At 38.3% G+C, this 23,832-nt stretch overlaps 1 protein-coding gene across 5 annotated transcripts in view; it reads right to left on the bottom strand.

Moving 5' to 3' along the window:
• Nucleotides 1-23,832, bottom strand: part of ARFGEF1 (ADP ribosylation factor guanine nucleotide exchange factor 1) — a 131,365-nt gene that overhangs the window by 89,225 nt on the left and 18,308 nt on the right. The window lies entirely within an intron of this gene.

Raw genomic sequence — 23,832 nt, forward strand, 5'->3', positions numbered from 1 at the left:
ATACACACACAAAGAAAACCTGCCAGGAATGTGGAAAGTTCCAGTGGACTCTGAGCAACTGGAGTCCAGGTGATGAATAGGTATAAAAATGCAGCCTGGACGTCTACCCTTGTAATATATTTAGCAGCCTCCTCAGGACTTGGAGGTCCTCTGCAAAATTCATTTACAAAATTACGACTAAATCATATATAAACAACTGATAGCTATGAAGTACAAAGCAATTTAAAACAAAAGACCAGTTGAAGTTTCTTTTTAGCAGCCAGAAAACAGAAAGATAACTTTTTCTAACACTACTACTCCCACCACCATCTTCCTTCCAATCTAAAGGAAGCAAAAAGATCTTATACTGTAAGATTTTATCAATCGCCATGGCTTACAATAAAAACTGCCTCAGCTATCAATGCAATAATTTAAGTACTCTTACACAGCTTAGAAAGTTTACTGATTATGTATTTGTAATCATTTGGCCCTGAGCTAAGCTAAAATCTACCTTGCAGTCTTCTATAAAAGGAAACAAGCACCATAAACCAAAGTGAGCAGTCCTTTGTATTACCAAATTTCCTGCTGAATTCCAAATAAATGTTTTTGTATCACAGTCAGGACTAGATAGGCATGGCTATTTTCTGAAATATGAAAGGGAGAAGAATAGATTTTCATTCAAAAGCCAATATTCCTGCCCTCCCTACGGAAAGCCAGCAGAGCCCCACTTGATACTATTGCTCCAGTGTGCGTGTGTGCTTAGTCGCTAAGTCGAGCTTCTGTGACCCCAGAGACCACAGTCTGCCACGCTCCCCTGTCCATGCAATTCTTCAGGCAAGAATACTGGAGTGGGTTGTCATTTCCTTCCCCAAGGGGATCTTCCTGACCCAGGAATCAAACACATGTCTCCTACATTGACAGGAGGATTCTTTACCGACTGAGCTACCTGGGAAACCCAATATAGTTCTGGAGGATGTGTCAAAAAGAAGGGCAAAATTCTGACTGCAAACATTCTAACTATCCTCAATGGGTTGAATATTGGTGAAATTTTCAGAATAAAGGTGTAAAGTGAAATTGCCACCATAAAACAGGAGAAGCCACCTAAGGGGAAGAGACGGGATGCTCCCACCTAAATGAAAACTGGACACAAGAGCCACAGTCAGCCTGTGATCACTCAAACTTCAAATTCCCAAAGTTAACATTCGAAAAGATTGTTCATTACTTGTAACAGAAAGGCACTGTACAACTTTTAAATTTAGACCCTGATTTCTAGCCAAAGATTACATCTACAGTAGACCCCCTTTCATGGTTCCCTTTCTGAAATTTCAATTACCCACAGTCAACTGCAGTCTGAAAATATATGGCAAGTTCCAGAAATAAACGGAAGTTTTAAACTGCATGATATGCTGAGCAGTGTGATGAAATCCTGTGCTGACCCACACCATCCTGCTTGGTCCCATCAAGGGCATGAACCATCTATCTCTTCAGAGTTCCCTGCTCTGACTTATTATCACTCTTGGTTATCAGGATCAACAGTCACAGATAGTATCATAGTGCTGTGTTCAAGTAACCCGTACGTGACTGAAAAATGACCTCAAAGTGCAAGAGCAGTGATGCTGGCAAAAAGAAGTTTTAGCTTCACTTAAAGTGCTTTCTTTTGGGATTCCCAGGTAGTGCAGGAATAAGGAATCCACCTGCCAATGCAGGAGATGTAAGGGACATAGGTTTGATCCCTAGAAGCAAGAGATGTGGGTTTGGTTTCTAGGTTGGGAAGATCCCCCAGAGGAGGAAATGGCAACCCACTTCAGTAATCTCTCCCGAGAAATCCCATGGACAGAAGAACTGGGCGGGCTAGAGTCCATGGGGTCACAAAGAGTGCGACACAGCTGAGCATGTGTGCATGTAACTAAACGTGCTTTCCTTAAGTGAAAAGGTGTAAGTTCTTGACTTAATAAGGAAAGGAAAAAACTGAAGACTGAGGTTGCTAAGATCTTTGGTAAAAACGAACCTTCTACATACAAAATTGTGAAGAAAGAAAAAGAAATTTGTGTTAATTTTGCTGTCACGCCTCAAACTGCAAATGTTACAGCCATAGTGTGTAAAGTGCTTAGCTAAGATGGAAAAGGCATTAAAATTTTACAATAAGATATATTTAGAGAAAGAGACCATATTTACATAATCTTATTACCTTATATTGCTTTAATTGTTCTATGTTAATCGCTCATAATTTACTGTACTTAAACTGTATCATAGGTATGTAGGTTTAGGTAAAAACACAGCATACAGATGGTTCAATAGCTACCCACTGTTCCAAGCATCCACTGGGGATTTTGGAACATTCCCTGCAGACGTGGCATACTACTGAAATTTAAGTTCTCATATGTACTTAAGTAACTTTTCCATGGCAAATAACTTAAAACTAGGAAAGAAAAATTCTAATAGACTGAAACTGTTTCTTCAATGTTTGGTACATCAATAATACCGAGATTAGTGAGAAATGAAATGAAATTTGTTGAAATGAAATAAGATAATGAAAATTGTTAATTAGCTCACCAAAATCACACAAATACAAACAAGTCTAATAAACAACAAAAATATCTTGTATTTGTGTAGCATGTTACAATTTACCAAGAAGTTCTACATATATTTCTTAGAACACCAGACAGTACTGCCAATATGTCCATTTTACAGATTAAATAACCTGAATAAAAAACCTGAAGTGACTTACCCAAGATGACAAGAAGGATTTAGAATGATTTAAGTATGACTTGCTATGGAATAAGCATAAATCAAAGGACTAAATTTCAATGACATATTAATTTTAAAAGAATATTAATTTTAGAACAACGCTGTTTTTGTAGTTTTCCAATGTGCCCACACAAGTTCTAACAAAACAAAAACCACTGTGCTGCCTGTTAATTCAGAAGTAGAAAAAAAATCATATTTTGAAAATCAAAATTAGAAATATAATTTGAATAGTAAATATTTCAACTCAATAATTCTTTTCCAGACTTCATGTATAAAATACAAAATAAAAAATCTCAATAGAATTCAGATCAAGTGCCTGTCTAATGACACTAAAGGGATAAATATAGGTAAGCCAAATTTAAAGAAAACTAAGATAAACTCTTAGTGAAACCATGAATTATGAACACTGTCCTTTAACAGAACTAAATATTTGGACAGAAAGGAATGCAGCGGCTGTCTTCGATTAACAACTTGCAGTGGCTACAGTGAAAATCAACAAGAACAGTTATTGTTCTCAGTGTTAACATCCCTACTGGTAAATAAACAATCGACATTTCATAGATTCTGCTCAAAGGAAGATATGCAGAAGCCACAGCTATGGGATCATGGAAAGAATACTGCACTTGTGTTAATTCAGGGCCTTGAGTTCTATTTCAACTTGGCTGCATAAGCAAATTACAGTAGCAAGAAATGGGTTAGAAACCCCGAAATATTGACAGTGAAACCCCAGGTCGGCCACTGTATGACCTTCCTAAACTTAAGTTTATAGACTTTTCAAACAGGCATAATAATATTTAGATTTCTATCTCCTAAGAATGGGGCTTCCCCAGTGGCTCAGCAGTAAAGAATCTGCCTGCCAATGCAGGAGACAGGGGTTTGACCCCTGGGTTGGGAAGATGCCCTGGAGAAGGAAATGGAAATGCACTCTAGTATTCTTGCATTGGACATCCCATGGACAGAGGAGCCTGACGGGCTACGGTCCGTGGGGTTGCAAAAGTGTTGGACACGACTTAGCAACTAAACAACCACTCATAAGAATATTAGGAGCATCCAGGAAGTGTGATGGAGAAGGTAATGGCAGCCCACTCCAGTAAGTACTCTTGCCGGGAAAATCCCATGGACGGAGAAGCCTGGTGGGCTGCCGTCTATGGGGTTGCACAGAGTTGGACACAACAGAAGCGACTTAGCAGCAGCAGCAGCAGGCAACCACCCAAGCTTGATTTTATGAAAGCATTTCATAAATGTATACAAGCATACCTCAGAGATCCTGGAAGGTTCAGTCCCAGACCACTGCAATACAGCAAGTATCACAATAAAGGCACACAAATGTTTGGTTTCCAGGGCCTATAAAAGTTGTGTTTATACTATACTGTAATCTATTAAGTGTGCCATAATAGCATCATGCCTTAAAAACATGTCCATACTCTAATTAAAGAATACTTTGGGGGAATCCCCTGGTGATCCAGTGGTTATGGCTTCACGCTCTCAATGCACAGGTACAGGTTCCATCCCTGGTCTGGGAACTAAGATCCTGAAAGCCAGGCAGTGTGGTACCACCCTTCCCAAAACAAAACAAAAAATATTTTATTGCTAAAAATACTATCAATCATCCAAACCTTCACCTTGTGGAGGGTCTTGCCTTGGAGTTGATGGCTGCTGACTGATGAGGGTGGGGGTTGCTGAGTGGGGTAGCTATGGCAATTTCTTAAAATAAGACATCAATGAAGTCTGCCACATATATTGATTATTCCTTTCAGGAACAATTTCTCTGTAGCATGCAATGCTATTTTACAGTGTTTTACCCACAATGGAACTTTCAAAATTGGAGTCAATCCTCTCAAAATCTGCTGCTGCTTTATCAACAAAATTTGTTATATTCTAAATCCTTTGTTGTCATTCCAATAATCTTCACAGCATCTTCACCAGGAATAGATTACACCTAAAGAAACTATTTTCTTTTGCTCATCCATAAAAAGCAGCTCCTCATCTGTTAAAGCTTTATCATGAGACTGCAGCAATTCAGTCACATCTTCAGGCTCCATTTTTTTAAGTTTTTTTTTTTTTTTTTTTTTACTTTACTTTACAATACTGTATTGGTTCTGCCATACATTGACATGAATCCACTATGGGTGTACATGCGTTCCCAAACATGAACCCCCTCCCACCTCCCTCCCCATAAAATCTCTCTGGGTCATCCCCGTGCACCAGCCCCAAGCATGCTGTATCCTGCGTCGGACATAGACTTCTCTTGCTATTTCCATCACATCTGCAGTTACTTCCTCCACTGAACCCTCAAACTCCTTAAAGTCACCCCTGAGGGTTGAACTCAACTTCTTCCAATCTCCTGTTAATGTTGGTATTTGATCTGCTCCCATGAGTCAAATGTTAATGGCATTTAGAATGGTGGATCCTTTCCAGAGGTTTTCACTTACTCTGCCCAGAAACATCAAAGGAATCACTATTATGGCAGGTATTGCCTTACAAAACATATTTCTTCATTAATAAGACTTGAAAGTGGAAATTACTTCTTGCTCTGAGGGCTGCAGGATGGATAATGTGTTATTAGCAGGCATGAAAACATCATGAATCTCGTTGTGCATCTCCACAGAGCTCTTCAGTGACCAGGAATACTGTCAGTGAGCAGTAACACTTTGAAAGGAATCTTTTGTCTAACCAGTAGGTCTCCACAGTGGGCTTAAAATATTCAGTAACCCTGCTGTAAACAGATATGCTATCCCCCAGGCTTTGTTGCTGCACTGACCGAGCACAGGCAGAGGAGTCTTAGCATGATTCTTAAGGGCCCTGAGGACTTTCATAATGGCAAATAAACACTGGCTTTAACTTAAGTCACCAGCCGCATTAATTAGCCCCTAACTAGAGTCAGCGGAGAAGGCAATGCACCCCACTCCAGTACTCTTGCCTGGAAAATCCCATGGATGGAGGAGCCTGGTGGGCTGCAGTCCATGGGATCGCGAAGAGTTGGACACGACTGAGCGACTTCACTTTCACTTTTCACTTTCATGCATTGGAGAAGGAAATGGCAACCCACTCCAGCGTTCTTGCCTGGAGAATCCCAGGGACAGGGGAGCCTGGTGGGCTGCCGTCTACGGGGTCGCACAGAGTCAGACACAACTGAAGCGACTTAGCAGCAGCAGCAGCAGAGAGTCCGCCTGTCCCTCAAAGCCTTGAAACCAGTCACTGACTTCTCCTCTCTAGCTATCAAAGTCCTAGATGGCATCCCAGGGCCTATAAAAGTTATATTTATACTATACTGTAATCTATTAAGTGTGCCAAAATAGGATTATGCCTTAAAAACATGTCCATACTCTAATTCAAAAATACTTTGGGGGAATCCCCTGGTGATCCAGTGGTTATGGTTTCACTGTTTCACTGATACTGAAATACAAGGCTGCTTCACTGATAGTGAAAAGTTGCTTTTTAGGGCAGCCACCCTCATTAGTGATCTTGGCTAGATCTTCTGGAAACTTCTGCAGCTTCTACAGCAGCACTTCCTGCTTCTCCTTGCCCTTTCATATTCTAGAGACAGCTTCTTTTCTTAACCCTCATGAACCAATCTTGGCCTGCTTCAACCTTTGCTTCTGCAGTTTCCTTACCTCTCTTAGCCTTTAGAGAATTGAAGAAAGTTATGGTTCTTTACTACATATAAAATCGCTAGTCAGGACCTAGCACAGGTAACTGTAACTCAATCCTCTGTAATGACCTAAATGGGAAAAGAATGTAAAAAAGAGTGGATCAGGGCTTCCCTGGTGACTCAATGGTAACAAATCCACATGCCAGTGCAGGAGACATGGGTTTGATCCCTGATCAGGGAAGATCCCATACGTCACAGAGCAACTTTGAGATTAAAAAAACTGCTCTTCTTGAAAAAAGAAAATCATCTTATTCTTTAGTCCTTTTTAAGTCTCCCATTTCACAGTGTACTCTTTCATTTTAATAGTTAAAAAAAAAATTTTATTACTGAAAATTCCAAACACATTTGACAGTAGAGGATAATATACTGAATCCCCATGTCCCATTATCTACCTTCAACAATGACCATGCTCCACTTATACCCTCCACCCACTTCACGCTCCCCTCCCCAATGAGTTCAGTTCAATGGTACACAAATTCAAGGCATACCATTTAATCTATAAACACTTCAGTATGAAGTTACCTTTAAAATGTCTTTTACAACGTAATTTTAAAAGTAACCATGATCAGTTCAGAAAATCTGGAAAAGATAGGGAAAGTATAAAAAAGAAAAAAAACACCAACCATGATCCCAAAATATAGATATAAATCTAGTTAACACTATACTGCAGAATATTTTTAATCTTTTTATGAAAGTATAATATATATGGTGGAAGATATATGAGTAATAAGTGTTATAAGAGTTGTAAGCTCAATAGCCTCTCCTTCACAAATAGTAAAGGGTAAACTGTCACTTTACTTTGAAAACTCAATGACTTAAACTCAAATGACTTAAACAACTATTTTAATATTATGCAGATACTTAGTTTTGTAAATAAATTGTATATACATTCTTTGAAAATCACAATATAGGGGGTAAGAACTTCACATTTATTGACCTATATATACTATCTCATTTAATTCTATAATAACTATGAAGGAGGCACTACAGATGAACAAAAGAGATCCAAAGAAACTTGACAACTTGGTCTCAGAACTAATAAATAACAAAATCCAGATTAAAAATTGCCTATCTGGGTTTTTTTCCACCATACCATGAAATCTAGCTGGAACACTATAAAAAAAAACAAAAAGAGAATGCTGGTCCTTCTCTCTTATTCTATAATTACTTGTTTTTCTACTTTTTTACACAACGCTCATGGCTACCATAGACAATTTAAACAGTAATATTATTTTTATAAAAGAGTAGCTTAAGTATATTTGTGTGCATTACTACAGAAGCCTTAGGAGGTCACCAAAGTTAAAAAGAGAGACGTCTAATAACCAAGCAACTCAAATTTGTTTAGAATTTTGTGCTTATTAACAACTTCTACTACTAAAGGCTTCTGTTATCTTTCTAAAACTAAGACTGATGTTAAAAGAGACAAATATATGAACTCTTACCTTACACCATATGCAGAAATTAACTCAAAATGGATCAAATATCTAAATGTAAAAGCTAAAATTCGTAGAAAAAAATATAAAGGAAAAGCTTTATGACACTGGATTTGGCAATGATTTGTTGGATATGATACCAAAAGCACAGGAAACAAAAGTAAAAATAAATTAGACTACATAATAACCCAAAACTGTGCATCAAATAATATAATCAAGAGAGTGAAGAGGTAGTTTAAGGAATGGGAGAGAATATTTCCAACTCATTTATTCAAGAGTTAATACTCAGAATATATAAGAACTTCAACAACCAAAACTCTGACTTAAAAGTGGGCAAAGGACTTGAACAGACATTTCTCCAAAGACAAATGGGCCAACCAGATCATGAAAAGATGCTCGACATCACTAATCATCAGGGAAATAGAAACCCCATTGAGATACTACTTCACAGCCATCAGAATGGCTACTGTCAAAAAAGAAAAAAAAGGCAGCAAGAGGTGAGGAGGTGGAGAAACTGAACTCCCTGTGCACTGTTTGGGGGAATATATAAACTGGTATAGCTGCTTACTGAAAACAGTATGACAATCCCTCAAAACACTTAAAATATAATATGATCTAGTAATTTCACTCCTGAATATATACCCAAAAGAATTAAAAGCAGGGTCTTAAACATCTGTACATCCAGGTTCACAGGAGCATTACTCACAATAACCAAAATGCGGTTGACCCATGAGCAATTCAGGGGTTAGGGGCACCAACTTCCTCCACTCAGTGGAAAATTTACAAGCAACTTCGAGTCAGCTAAGTTGACTGACGTAGCTATAATTCTTCCAGACCTGCGATTCCTCCCTATCCGTGGTTCCAAATCTGTAGGTTCAACCAACTATGGCTCATGTAGGTCTGTAGTATTTACCAACGGAAAAAAACCACGTATACGTGGACTCCTGTAGTTCAAATCTATGTTGTTTTAAGGGTCAACTGCACATACAGTGGACTATTATTATGCCTGATAAAGGAAGGAAATTCTGACATGTGCTACAACATGGATTAACCTTGAAGACGTTATGCTTTGTGAAATAAGCCAGTCATAAAAAGACAGATGCTGTATGAGTTCATTTATAAGAAGAACCTAGAGTAATCAAATTCATAAAGACAGAAAGCAGAATAAACAACAGCTGCTGGGGACTGGAGGAAAGGAGGGAGAGTGGAAAAGCTGTTCAACAGTAATAAGCTTTAGTTTTGCAAGATGAAGAAAATTCTGGAAATGAGTTGCACAACAATGTGAATGTACTTAAGATTATTTAACTGTACCACACTTAAAAATGGCTAAGATGGAGAGATCCCTGGTGGTCTAGTGGTTAGGACTTGGTGCTTTCACTGCTGTGGCCCAGGAGTCAATCCCAGGTCAGGGAACTTAAGGTCCTGCAAGCTGTGTAGTGCAACCAAAACAAAAAAAGAGGCTAAGATGATAAATTTTATGATATGTCTATTTTTCCACAATTATAAAGAAAAAAGACTCACAGATAATTTGTTCTGGCCAAGATGGAGTAAGCCCTATTCCTTGCCAGTCCTCCCCCTTACAACTAAAAACTCCTAGGGTACATAATACAACACACAAAGGACGACTGAATGGTAGAAAGAAGGCAAAATGCCTCAGGGACCCTGGGACTTTCGGAGCAGCACAGTGAACTCCCTGGGTTTCTCTGAGTCTCCCATACATCCTTAATGGCATGCTGAAGAAGCCTCCAACCTGTAACTGCCAACAGGCACATATCAAAAACAAACGAAAAACACCCTCAGGAAAAGCCCTGTCGCTCTAGCCAAAGGACAGGGAAAAGCAGCCAACAGAACAGAAAACTTTTTGTTAGTATGTGTGCCCAATTTTAACCAAAGACTAAAGGAAAAAACTACACCCGCAGTGCCAGTGAGGCAAGTTGGACTTATGGTCCCACCTGGTGTCAGTGAGGCAGGACAAGTGACCATGAGCTCCTCCCACTAAGGTGATGTCAATGGGGCAGCTCAACTCCCAATCCCACAAGACAGCAAAAAGGCAGGATGAAGCAATGCTCGGTGATGCTAGCTTGGCAATCCTCTTTCCCGACAGAGATAGTGTCAGAAGGGTCCAGCGAGGGAGAGTTGAATTTCAACTCCCAGCCCAGCAGCAACTAGACAGTTTAAGTAGGCCCTTTGTTTTCATCTACTCTGGTGCTGCCTGAACCTGTGTGCACTACACCTAAACTGGGGAACTGCAAAGCGAGCCATACATAAGATCCAGAATCTTACAACATAACATAAAAAAACCCAGAATACAACTGAAAATCATCCATCATACCAAGTACCAGGAAAATCTTAAATTAACTTCAATGAGCAAATAGAATTGACAGGTGCCAATCCCAAGCGACACAGATATTTGACTTATCTAACCAGAATTTAGGGCTTCCCTGGTGGCTCAGATTGCAAACAGAATCAGCCTGCAATACAGAAGACTGGGGTTCGATCTCTGGGTCAGGAAGCTCTCCTGAAGAAAGGACTGGCTACCCACTTTAGTATTCTTGCCTGCAGAATTCCATCGACAGAAGAGCCCGGCGGGCTACAATCCATGGGGTCACAAAGGAGCTGGACACAACTTGAGCGACTCACGCAAACACACACCACCAGGATTTTAAAGTGGCCATCATTTAAAACAAAAACAGAGGAGGGGGCTGAAAGAGTACAGATAACCATGGAACAACATGGGCTTGAACTGCACAGGTTCACTTATACGCAGATTTTTTTTTTTCCAATAAATGCTATGGTACTACACTATCCATGTTTTGTTAAATCCATGAACAGGGAACTGCGGATACAGAGGACTGACTATAAAGCCACACATAAAGATGCCTGCACACATCAGTGAAGAGACTGGTGCCCCAGCCCCCACAATGTTCAAGGCTCAGCTGTATATGAAGAAGTCAAGGATGAAATCTTCCAAATGTGACAAAATGTACAAACCATAGACTCAAGAAGCTGAGCAAATCCAAACAGGATAGGGATTAAAAGGAACCCATGCCAAAATGTATCATAACCAAACTTTACAAAATTAAATACAAAGAAAACTTGAAAGCAGGTTAAAAAAAAAAAAAGACATATTATCTGTAGAGGAGCATGATTCAAATGACAGTGGATTTCTCATCAGAAACTAGGCAGGCCAGTATTTGAAGGCAGTGTCACATTTTCAAGAGCTGAAAGAAAAGAACTGTCACCCAGGGTTCCATATTAAGTGAAACTATCAATGAAGGTAAAACCAAAATCTTCTCAGAAAAAGAAATAAGAAAGTTGTCACCACTAGATCTACCCTAAAAGTTCAACTGAAACAAAAACTGAAATGGAATTCTAAAAATCTGTTCAAGCAACCCACATGAAGGCAGGAAAAGTGACACACGGGGAAAAAACAGAAGGAATAACAAAAAGCAAAAATAAAAGGCAGAATTAAGCTCTAACATCGCAGTATTGCATTAAATGTAAATGGTCTAAACATAACAATTCAAGACAGTTTGGCAGACCAGATTCAAAAAGTATGAACTAACTATATGCTATCTACATCAAACTGCTTCAAATATGATGATACACGTAGGTTAAAAGTAAATGAACAGAAAAGATATACCATATTAACTGTAACTGAAAGACAGCAGGAATGATTAATTAATACCAGACAAAGTACTGATAGAACAAAAAAGAAAATGACCAGGAACAAAGGACACACATTACGTAATGGTAAGAGAGTCCAATACAAGAACACACAGCAATCCTACATGCGCAGGCAAAAACAGAATCTACACTATCAATGGAAGACTGCAACACCCCACTCACAACAGAGCTACCAGACAAAAACTTCAAAGATCCAGAACAAACAGGATCTGAACTTACAGAACACTCTCCTCAACAAGAGAAGAATACATTCTTTTCAAACGCCCATAAATATTCACCAAGACACTCCATATTCTAGGTCATAAAATAAACTTTGACAAATTTAGAACAGAAATTATACAGAATATATTGTCTGGCCACAATGGAATAAAACTAGAAATGAACAGGGATAACAGTAAATTTTCCAAACACCTGGAAATTAAGTAATACACTTCTAAACAATTTAAGGGTCAAGAAGTCCAGAGGGAAATTTAAAAAATACAGAAACTAAGTGAAAGCAAAACTACAACAAATACATTTGTGGGACACAACTAAAATGTACTGAGAGGGAGATTTACAGCTGTGAATGTGTACATTAGAAAAGAAGATCAAGTGGAAGTTATTCCCGGGATGCAACAATAGTTCAACATACCAAAATCTGTAACATTAACAAAATGAAAGATAAAAGCCATATCATTTCAAGACATGCAGGAAAAATGGACAAAATTCAACATTCTTTCATGGTAAGAACTCAAGAAATTGGATATAGAAGGCATGTACTCAACATAATAAAGACCATACATTATAACCCCCTAACTAACGTCATAATCAATGGTGAAAAGCTTTTCCTCTAAGCTCAAAAACAAGATAAGGATACCTTTTCTTGCCAACTCCATTCAATATAGTACTGGAAACCCTAAGCTAGAGGTAACAGGCAAGAAAATGACATAAATAAAGGGCATCCAAAATGGAAAGGAAGAAATAAAATTGTTCATTTCCAGATGACACGCTCTTATATATAGATAATCCCAAAGATTCCACCCAAGAACTGCCAGAACTAATAAAAGAAATCAGTAGTTGCAGGGTACAAAAATCAATATTCAGAAGTTAGCTGCACTTCTATACACCAACAATGAACTACCTGAAAGAGAATTTTTTAAGAAATCAACCCCATTTACAATGAGCTCAAAAAATATAATAATCAGAAATAACCAAGGAGGTGACAGATCCATACACTGAAAACTGTAAGACACTGATAAAAGAAACTGAACAGAAACCAACAAAAAGATACTCCACATTCATGGACAGAAAAAATTAAATATCATTAAAATGTCTACACTACCCAAAGCAATCCACAGAGCCAATACAACATCTATCAAAATTTTAATGGCGTTTTTCACAGAAGACGACAATCCTGAAATATGTATGGACTCACAAAAGACCCTGACTAGCCAAAGCAATCTTGAGAATGAAGAACAAAGCTGGAATCATCATATTTCCTGAACTCAAACTATGTTATAAAGCCACAGTAATCCAAAGAACTATGGTATTGGCATAAAAACAGACACACAGATCAAAGAAATGGAATTCAGGCTCCAGAAACAAACCCATTCATAAAATATGGTTAATGAATCTTCTACAAAGGATCCAAGAATATACAATGGGGAAAGGAATAGTCTCTTCAAGTAACTGGTGTTGGGAAAACCTAGAGAACCATATTCAAGAATGAAGCTGGACCCTTATCTTAACACCATACACAAAAATCAACTCAAAATGGATTAAAGACAAACAGAAGACATTAAACTATCAAATTCCTAGAAGAAAACAAAGAGTAAGCTTCTCGACATTGGTCTCATCAATAATTTTTTTGAATGTGACATCAAAAGTAAAGGCAACTAAAGCAAGATAAAAAAGTGAGACTATATGAAACTAAGAAGCTTCTTCAGAGCAAAGGAAACCATCAATAAAATGAAAGCAACCTATGGAATGGGAGAAAATATTCACAAATCACTTACCTGATAAGGGTTTAATATCCAAAATAGACAAGGAACTCATACAACTCAACAACAAAAAAACAGACAATCCAATTAAAACGGGCACAAGACCTGAAGAGAAATTTTTCCAGAGTCATACAAACAGCCTGCAAGTAAGAGAAAAGGTGCTCGATATCACTGGTCAATCAGATGTGCTCACCATCAAAATCACAATGAGATACTACTATCTGTTATGGTGTCCATTATCAAAACTACAACTGATAACAAATGCTGGTAAGGAAGCAGAGAAAAGGAAACCCCGGTATACTGTTCAGTTGCTCAGTTGTGTCCAACTCACTGCGACCCCATGAATCGCAGCACGCCAGGCCTCCCTATCCATCACCAACTCCCGGAGTTCACTCAGACTCATGTGCATCGAGTCAGTGATGCCATCCAGCCATCTCATCCTCAGTCGTCCCCTTTTCCTCCTGCCCCCAAACCCTCCCAGCATCAGAGTCTTTTCCAATGAGTCAACTCTTCGCATGAGGCAGCCAAAGTACTGGAGTTCCAGCTTTAGCATCATTCCCTCCAAAGAAATCCCAGGGTTGATCTCCTTCAGAATGGACTGGCTGGATCTTCTTGCAGTCCAAGGGACTTTCAAGAGTCTTCTCCAACACCACAGTTCAAATGCATCAATTCTTCGGCACTCAGCCTTCTTCACAGTCCAACTCTCACATCCATACATGACCACTGGAAAAACCATAGCCTTGACTAGACAGACTTTTGTTGGCAAAGTAACATCTCTGCTTTTGAATATACTATCTAGGTTGGTCATAACTTTTCTTCCAAGGAGTAAGCATCTTTTAATTTCATGGCTGCAGTCACCATCTGCAGTGATTTTGGAGCCCCCAAAATAAAGACTGACACTGTTTCCACTATTTCCCCATCTATTTCCCATGAAGTGATGGGACCAGATGCCATGATCTTCGTTTTCTGAATGTTGAGCTTTAAGACAACTTTTTCACTCTCCTCTTTCACTTTCATCAAGAGGCTTTTGAGTTCCTCTTCACTTTCTGCCATAAGGGTGGTGTCATCTGCACATCTGAGGTTATTGATATTTCTCCCGGCAATCTTGATTCCAGCTTGTGTTTCTTCCAGTCCAGCGTTTCTCATGATGTACTCTGCATAGAAGTTAAATAAACAGGGTGACAATATACAGCCTTGATGTACTCCTTTTCCTACCTGGAACCAATCTGTTGTTCCATGTCCAGTTCTAACTGCTGCTTCCTGACCTGCATAAAGATTTCTCAAGAGGCAGGTCAGGTGGTCTGTATTCCCATCTCTTTCAGAACCTTCCACAGTTTATTGTGAGCCACACAGTCAACGGCTTTGGCATAGTCAATAAAGCAGAAATAGATGTTTTTCTGGAACTCTCTTGCTTTTTCCATGATTCAGTCGACGTTGGCAATTTGATCTCTGGTTCCTCTGCCTTTTCTAAAACCAGCTTGAACATCAGGAAGTTCACGGTTCACATATTGCTGCAGCCTGGCTTGGAGAATTTTGAGCATTAGTTTACTAGCATGTGAGATGAGTGCAATTGTGCGGTAGTTCGAGCATTCTTTGGCATTGCCTTTCTTTGGAATTGGAATGAAAACTGACCTTTTCCCTATACTGTAGGTGGACGCAAACTGGTACAGTCACTGTGGGAAACAGTATGAAGGCTCCTCAAGAGATTAAAAATAGAATCATCATATGATCCAGCAATTCTACTTCAGGGTATACATCCAAAGGAAACAAAATCACTATCTCCTAGAGGTATCTGTTCTCCACGTTCATATTACTTGTAACAGCTAAGATACAGAAACAACCTAAGTGTCTGTCCATCAACAGATAAATAGACAAAAAAGACACAGCATATAAATACAATAAAGTATCATTCAGCTTTGCAACAACATGAATAAAGCTGGAAGACACATGCTAAGTGAAATAAGCCAGACAGAGAAAGACCAATATTGCACAGTATCACTTACATGTGGAAAAAATACTGAACTCATAATTACAGAGAGGTGCCACAATTACAAGTGGCTGCCAAGGGCTGAGGCAAAGAGGGAAAGCTTGGTAAAAGGGTACAAATTTGCAGTCATAAGCTGTATGAAGTATCAAGACCTAATATATAATGAGGTAAATACAGCTGATAATACTACACAGTATAAATCTGCTAAGAGTAGAACTTAAGTATTCTTGCCAATCAACTTCAGCGTTTTTATAATAGAGAAAAGTTCTCAAATCTCACCTCTCACCTTAAAGAGGAGAAGCAGAATAAACCTAAACCCAACTGTCACTTCACTTTCACAGCTGAAAGAAATGAAGATATGAAGAAATCAATGAAATTGAAAACAGAAAAACAATAGAAAAAAATGAATGAAAAAGTGGTTCTCTGAAAAGATTTAATTAACAAACCTCCAGCAAGACTGAAACAAAAAGACACAAATTATCACCAGAATCCAAAATAAGAGTATCAGTACAAACACCAGACATTAAAGGGATCAGCACGAACAACCCTATATGCTTAAATTCAACAACTGAGATCAAACAGACCAATTTCTCAAAAAGTACAAACTACCACAACTCACCCAATATGAAATAATTTGAATAGCTCTACAACTATTAAAGATACTGAATTTCCAGTTTAAAAACAACCACAAATGAAATCTCCAGGACCAGATGTTTTCACTGGAGAATTCTACCAAATACAGAAAAATTGACACCAATTCTCTACACTCTCCTTCAGAAAATAGAACAGGAGAGAACACTTTTCAATTCATTTTATGAAGTCAGTATTACCCTGATGATAAAACTGGACTGCTGTATAATTAAGGACTTGGCTGGGTTTTGTCCCTAGTGTTGGAAGGAAGAAAGTCTCTAAACCCTTGGATTTTCCCAGGTAAAGGAGTATCTTTTTTGGGGGGGTGGGGGTGGGGCCTGCACTGTGCCACATGCAGGATCTTAGTCCCCAACCAGGGATTGAACCCATGACCCCTGCAGTGGAAGTCCCAAAGGAGTATCCATTTTATTCATGATTGGCCTAAGGGCAGTTTCAGGAGAGCTGCTAGTCACACTGCAAAGATCAACTAAGATCAGTCATGTGATCTCAGCCTGACCTCCAAAGAGGGGAAGAGGGGGACTGCAGACTAGGTTCAATCATGTGGCTACACAATCAATCATGCTCATGAAATGAAGCCCCAACAAAAGCCCTGGACACCGAAGCTAGGGGTGAGTTTCCCTGGTTGGTGATACACACTGGCGTGGCAGAGGGTGGTCCATCCTGAAGCCACGCAAGCTTTGCAATTGGGGCTCTGTGAGAGCTCACCCCAAGGGACTTTTAGACTGTCCTGATGTGCATCCTTTCTAATAAAACTAAGTGCATGCTTACAACCCTAAGTAAAGCACTTTTCTGAATTCTGTGAGCTGTTCTGGCAAATCTAAGGGGTCAGTGGGAACCCCCAATTTGTAGCCAATTGGTTAGAAGCACAAATGACCTGGACACTGTGGACCTTGGGGCTAGGGTCTTAAATGAGGCATTTTGTGAGGACGGTGCCCCTAACCTGTTAAATCTGACCTGATCCCAGGTAGGCAATGTAAGAATTACACTGTAAGGACAGTACAGAAAAAGAAAATAGAGAACAGTATCACTCATGAGTAAAAATATCAAAATCCTCAACAAAATATTAGCAAATAAAACAACCTGTTCTAGCAACCTATATGTGCTAAGTCATTTCAGTCATCTCTTGACTCTTTGCAACTCCATGGACTAGATAGCCTGCCAGGCTTCTCTGTCCATGGGATTCTCCAGGCAAGAATATGGAGTGCGTTGCCATGCCCTCTTCAGGGAATCTCCCCACTGAGGAATCAAACCTGCGTCTCTTATGTCTCCTGCACTGGCAGGCATGTTCTTTGCCACTAAGCACCACCTGGGAAGCCTCAGCAACCTATAGAAACCAATAGAAAGAATTATACATTATGATCGACCAATGACAAAGTCAACCAGGTAATCTACCACATAAACAGGCAAATGAAGAAAAATCACATGACCAAACCAATTGATGCAGAAAAAGCATATGACAAAATTCAACATCCATTCATGATTAAAAAGAAACTCTTAGCAACCTAGCAATAAAGAAACTTCAAGAAGTAACTATAAAAAACTTACAGCTAACACCAAGTTTAATGGTGAAAAACTGAATGCTTTCCCCCAAGATCTGGAACAAGGCAAGAATGGCTACTGTCACCATTTCTATTCAACTTTGTACCAAACATCCCATTCAAGTCAATAGTACTAGGAAAAGATAAGTCATGCAAATTGTATAGAAATAGATAAAAATGTTCTTATTCACAAATGACATAATTATCTAAAAAAAAATCCCAAGAAACCTGGAAAAAAACACTTAGAACTTATAAGTGCATTTATTGTGCAAAGTTTAAACACACAAAAATAAATCAAATTTCTACATACCAACAACTGGAAACCAAAACTGAAGAAACTATACTATTTATAATAGCTCTCCCCAGAATAAAATTCTTAAGTATAAACCTAACAAAACAAGTACAGGATGTATACTGAAAGAAATAAAAAAAAAACTAAATAGGAGAGACGCATCATCATCATGGATTAGAGAACTCAAAGCAGTAAAGGCTTGTCAATTCTCTCCAATTGGTCCACAGATTTAAGCCATGGATAGTAACAGTCCAGCAGAATGTCCCATACGTAGATAAGGGAATGACCTATATAACTACCTATAAAATAAAAAAAAGCAATGTAACATTGAGAGAATAGATAAAATAATTATAATAAAGAATAAAGTAGGAAGAAACAGATTTCACTGTAGGGCTTTAAAGTCAAAATTAAACAATGTGGTACTGAAGAACAGATAGACACAGAGTCCAAAAAAAGACACACAGAAACCTAACAAATTGTTTTTTTAACAAAAGTGCAAAGGTAATTCAATGGGAAAAGGACTATCTTTCCGACAAATGGTGTTGGACCAGTAAGACACAAGAAAAATTAAATTGGACTTAATAAAGATTAAAATCTTTTGTTCTGTGAAAAACACTGTTAAGAAAATGAAAAGGTAGCTACAGAAGACATTTGCAGATCACATATCTGACATAGGTTTTCTGTTTGTATATACATATTTAGATGTACAGAAAATAAATTTACTTTAAAACTTAAAATTCAATAGTAAGAAAATAACCAGATTTTCAAAAAACTGAGCAAGACTTAAGACACGTTAAAGGGATATATGCATGCCAAATAAATACTCAAAATGATGTTCAACATCATTAGCCATTTAAGAAACACAAATGAAAACCACAATGAGATACTGCTACACCCCTATTAAAATAGTTTATAGGGACATCAGCAAGAGTTGGTGAGACTGAAACAACTGAACTCCTGGACACTGATGGTGGGAATGTAAAATGGCATGGCCACTTTGGAAAACACTAAAAGCTTCTTATAAAGTTGAACATATACTTACCATGTGACCCAGGAATCCCACTCCTGGGTACCTAATCTAAAGAAATGAAAACTTATGTTCAAATAAAAATCTGTACACAAATGTTTACAGCAGCTCTAGTCATACTGCCAAAAACTGCGAACAACTAAGATGTTCTTCAGTGAGTGATGGATAAACAAACTGTAGTACAACTATACAGTTGAATATTACTGAGCAATAAAAAGGAACAGACTATTAAAACATCCAACAATCTAGATGAATCTCAAAGATATGCTAAGTGAAAGAAGTAAGTCTCAAAAGCTTGCCTTCACTGTACACCACAGTCTCAAAAAGACAAAACTGTAACGATACAGAACTTGCCAGGGATCAGAGATGGTGGGAAAGGTATAGTTATAAAGAGATATCAATACAGAAAATTTTGGGGTGCTTGAACTGTTCTGTATCTCAGTTTTGACAGAGATTACATAAATCTTTACATGGATTAAAATTCATGGAACTGTACAGTAAAAAAAAAGTCAATTTTACTCTATGTTAATGAAAAATATAAAATTTAAAAAGTTAAATAGGATGTTCAGGCCCATGTTTAAACTTAGTGAATAATGACGTCCAGTACTGTGATGCAGATGGTTGCATTTTTAAGATGCTCCACAGGTGATCTTGGTGTATAGCCAAGGATGAGAACTATTACATAACTTCTTAAATTTGATTTCTCCATTTTTCTACCTCATTAGGTTGGCCCTCATCTCTCATCAGGCCTACTGACTCCTTATCCCCATTCCTGAGCCTTATTAGTGCCAGAGTGACCTTTACCAGGATAAAGTTCAAGCGCATTAGCATGGCACACAAGACTCTCCAAGATCTGCTCCCTGTCTGTCACTCTCACCTCTCTGCATGCCCTCCCTTGAGTTCCACAATTCAATAATAAAAGAATACTCTAAATCCCCTGAAGTGATCTGCTATTTCACACCTCTAGGCTTTTGCTCAAACCATACTCTCTGTCTGGAATTCTGCCCCACCAAGAATCTGTCTGGCAGACACTTTTCAGAGCAGCTTCCATGACACGTTCTGTGTCACTCCCAACTGAAAACCTTCAGTGGTTTTCTGCCCACGCTCACCACTACTTACACTGTCCATGGACCTCATCTCCTCCATTCCTGCCTCATGTTTAAGACCCTTAAAATGCCAATCTTCTGGGTAACTGTCTCCCACACTTCATGTTTTTTTGTTGATCAAACCTTTACCTAATGATGCTCCTCCCTCCCCAGAATTCTTTTCCCACCCATCTTTTCCTGGCACATACCCATTCATTCTAGGAAAAAAAAAAAAAAACAGCTGTCAAGTCCAAAAAACCCTTTTGATGCACTTCCAAGCTAAAGTAATTATACTTTTCTATCCCATACCTCCCTCTGGTTATCACTATCACCAACGCTTACCTCATTACACTGAAATTATTTTGTGTGTCCATTTCCCTCAACTAGCTCCTTAACAGCAAAGGTCATCCTCTTTAAATTTCTATTTCTCAAGCTTAGCTACTCTGGAACAAATAGGTACTTAACAAATGTTTCTTGAAGAAAGAGTAAATGAGAGTAAATTTCCTGGGCAAATTAATATACATCTCCTTTTCTCCAAAAGGACCTAAGTGGTTCACTACATACTGGTAATAGCTAAACTTCTCTTTACAGCTCAGCGCTCTCTCTCTCTGAAGCTTCTGTCATAAACAAATAAAAAACAAAAGTTACTAACAACTGTCAACAAAATGAAACCTTTTTTCTTAGATGCTCCATATGCACCTCAAACTCATTTTAACCTTACCTGAATCCATTTTCTTCCTCAATTCCTGCTCTCAAATGTGCTTTATTCATATACTACCATTTTTGGTGAATGAAATCAAACAGACTGAAATCCCCCATTAGAAACCTCAGAATCATCCTAAATGCCTTCATTTCCTTCACTTCTTATACCCAAACAGTTAGGAAGTCCTGTTGGTTTACTGAGATCTAAGCTCTCAATACAAGGCCTTAAGTTCAAGCCCCTGCCTCTTCAAAACTGGGCTATGCAAACGTTTATCAATACAATGAGGAAGTTGGGGAGGCCAGAAGGCCACAACTAGAAACAATGCAGGAAATGGGAAATATGTTTGAAATTAAGAGATCAGCAACATAAAACAACCTTGTGTATATACAGACTGCTATATCAGAACCTCATGGGAAATGCAAACCAGAAAACTACAAAAGATACACACAGAAAAGAGAAAAAACAACCCAAACAACAATAAAGATGGTCATCAAACCACAAGAAAAGAGCAATCAGAGAAGAAAAATAAATAAAACGAATCCAGATTGGAAAAGAAGTAAAACTCTCACTGTTTGCAGATGACATGATCCTCTACACAGATAACCCTAAAGACTCCACCAGAAAATCACTAGAGCTAATCAATTAATATAGTAAAGTTGCAGGATATAAAATTAACATGCAGAAATACCTTGCATTCCTATACACTAACAATGAGAAAATAGACATTAAGAAAACAATTCCATTCATCATTGCAACAAAAAGAATAAAATACTTAGGAATAAATCTACCTAAAGAAACAAAAAGACCTATATATAAAAACTATAAAACACTGATGAAAGAAATCAAAGATGACACAAATAGATGGAGAAATATACCATGTTCATGGATCCGAAGAATCAATATAGTGAAAATGAATATACTACCCAAAGCAATCTATAGATTCAATGCAATCCCTATCAAGCTACCAATGGTATTTTACAAAGAACTAGAACAAATAATTTCACAATTTGTATGGAAACACAAAAAAACCTCGAACGGCCAAAGCAATCTTGAGAAAGAAGAAGGGAACTTGAGGAATCAACCTGCCTGACTTCAGGCTATAGCACAAAGCTTCAGTATCAAGACAGTATGGTACTGGCACAAAGACAGAAACATAGATCAATGGAACAAAAAAGAAAGCCCAGAGATAAATCCACGCACCTAGGGACACCTTATCCTTGACAAAGGAGGCAAGAATATACAATGGAGGAACTGGAGGAATCAACCTGCCTGACTTCAGGCTATAGCACAAAGCTTCAGCATCAAGACAGTATGGTACTGGCACAAAGACAGAAACATAGATCAATGGAACAAAAAAGAAAGCCCAGAGATAAATCCATGCACCTATGGACACCTTATGTTTGACAAAGGAGGCAAGAATATACAATGGAGAAAAGACAATCTCTTTAACAAGTGGTGCTGGGAAAACTGGTCAACCACTTGTAAAACCATGAAAATAGAACATTTCTAACACCATATCCAAAAATAAACTCAAAATGGATTAAAGATCTAAATATAAGACCAGAAACTATAAAATCCTAGAGGAGAAACATAGGCAAAACACTCTCTGACATAAATCACAGCAGGATCCTCTATGACCCACCTCCCAGAGTAATGGAAATAAAAGCAAAAATAAATAAATGGGACCTAATTAAACTTAAAAGCTTTTGCACAAAGAAGGAAACTATAAGCAAGGTGAGAAGACAGCCTTCAGAATGGGAGAAAATAATAGCAAACGAAGCAACTAACAAAGAATTAATCTCAAAAATATACAAGCCGCTCATGCAGCTCAGTATCAGAAAAATAAATGACCCAATAAAAAAATGGGCCAAAGAACTAAATAGACATTTCTCCAAAGAAGACATACAGATGGCTAACAAACACATGAAAAGATGCTAAAACATCACTCATTATCAGAGATATGCAAATCAAAACCACAATGTGGTACCATCTCATGATGGTCAGAATGGCTGCTATCAAAAAGTCTACAAGCAATAAATGCTGGAGAGGGTGTGGAGAAAAGGGAACCCTCTTACACTGTTGGTGGGAATGCAAACTAGTATGGCCACTCTGGAGAACAGTGTGGAGATTCCTTAAAAAACTGGAAATAGAACTGCCTTATGACCCAGCAATCCCACTGCTGGGCATACACACCAAGGAAACCAGAATTGAAAGAGACACATGTACCCCAATGTTCATTGCAGCACTGTTTATAATAGCCAGGACATGGAAGCAACCTAGATGTCCATCAGCAGATGAATGGATAAGAAAGCTGTGGTACATATACACAATGGAGTATTACTCAGCCATTAAAAAGAATACATTTGAATCAGTTCTAATAAGGTGGATGAAACTGGAGCCTATTATATAGAGTGAAGTAAGTCAGAAAGAAAAACACCAATATAGTATACTAACACATAAACATGGAATTTAGAAAGATGGTAACAATAACCCTGTATGTGAGACAGCAAAAGAGACACAGATGTATAGAACAGTCTTTTGGACTCTGTGGCATAAGGCAAGGGTGGGATGATTTGAGAGAATAGCACTGAAACATGTATATTATCATATGTGAAACAGATCGCCAGTCCAAGTTTGATACATGAGACAGGGTGCTCAGGGCTGGTGCACTGGGATGACCCTGATGGATGGGATGGGGAGGGAGGGGGTTCAGGATGGGGGACAGATGTATACCCAAGGCTGATTCATGTCAATATATGGCAAAAACCATCACAATACTGTAAAGTAATCAGCCTCCAATTAAAACAGATAAATTAAAAAAGAATAAAGAGTAAGGGGGGAAAAAGACCTACAAAAACAAACTCAAAACAATTAAGAAAATGACATAAGGAACATACAGATCAATAACTACCTTAACTGAAAATAGATTAAATGCTCCAACCAAAAGACACAGACTGGATGAATGGATACAAAACAAGACCCATATATATGCTGTCTACAAGAGAACCACTCCAGACCTCTGGGCACATATAGATTGAAAGTGAGGGGATGGAAAAAGATATTCCATGCAA

Source organism: Ovis aries, chromosome 9, assembly GCF_016772045.2.
Source record: "Ovis aries strain OAR_USU_Benz2616 breed Rambouillet chromosome 9, ARS-UI_Ramb_v3.0, whole genome shotgun sequence".
NCBI classification, from domain to species: Eukaryota; Metazoa; Chordata; class Mammalia; order Artiodactyla; family Bovidae; genus Ovis; species Ovis aries.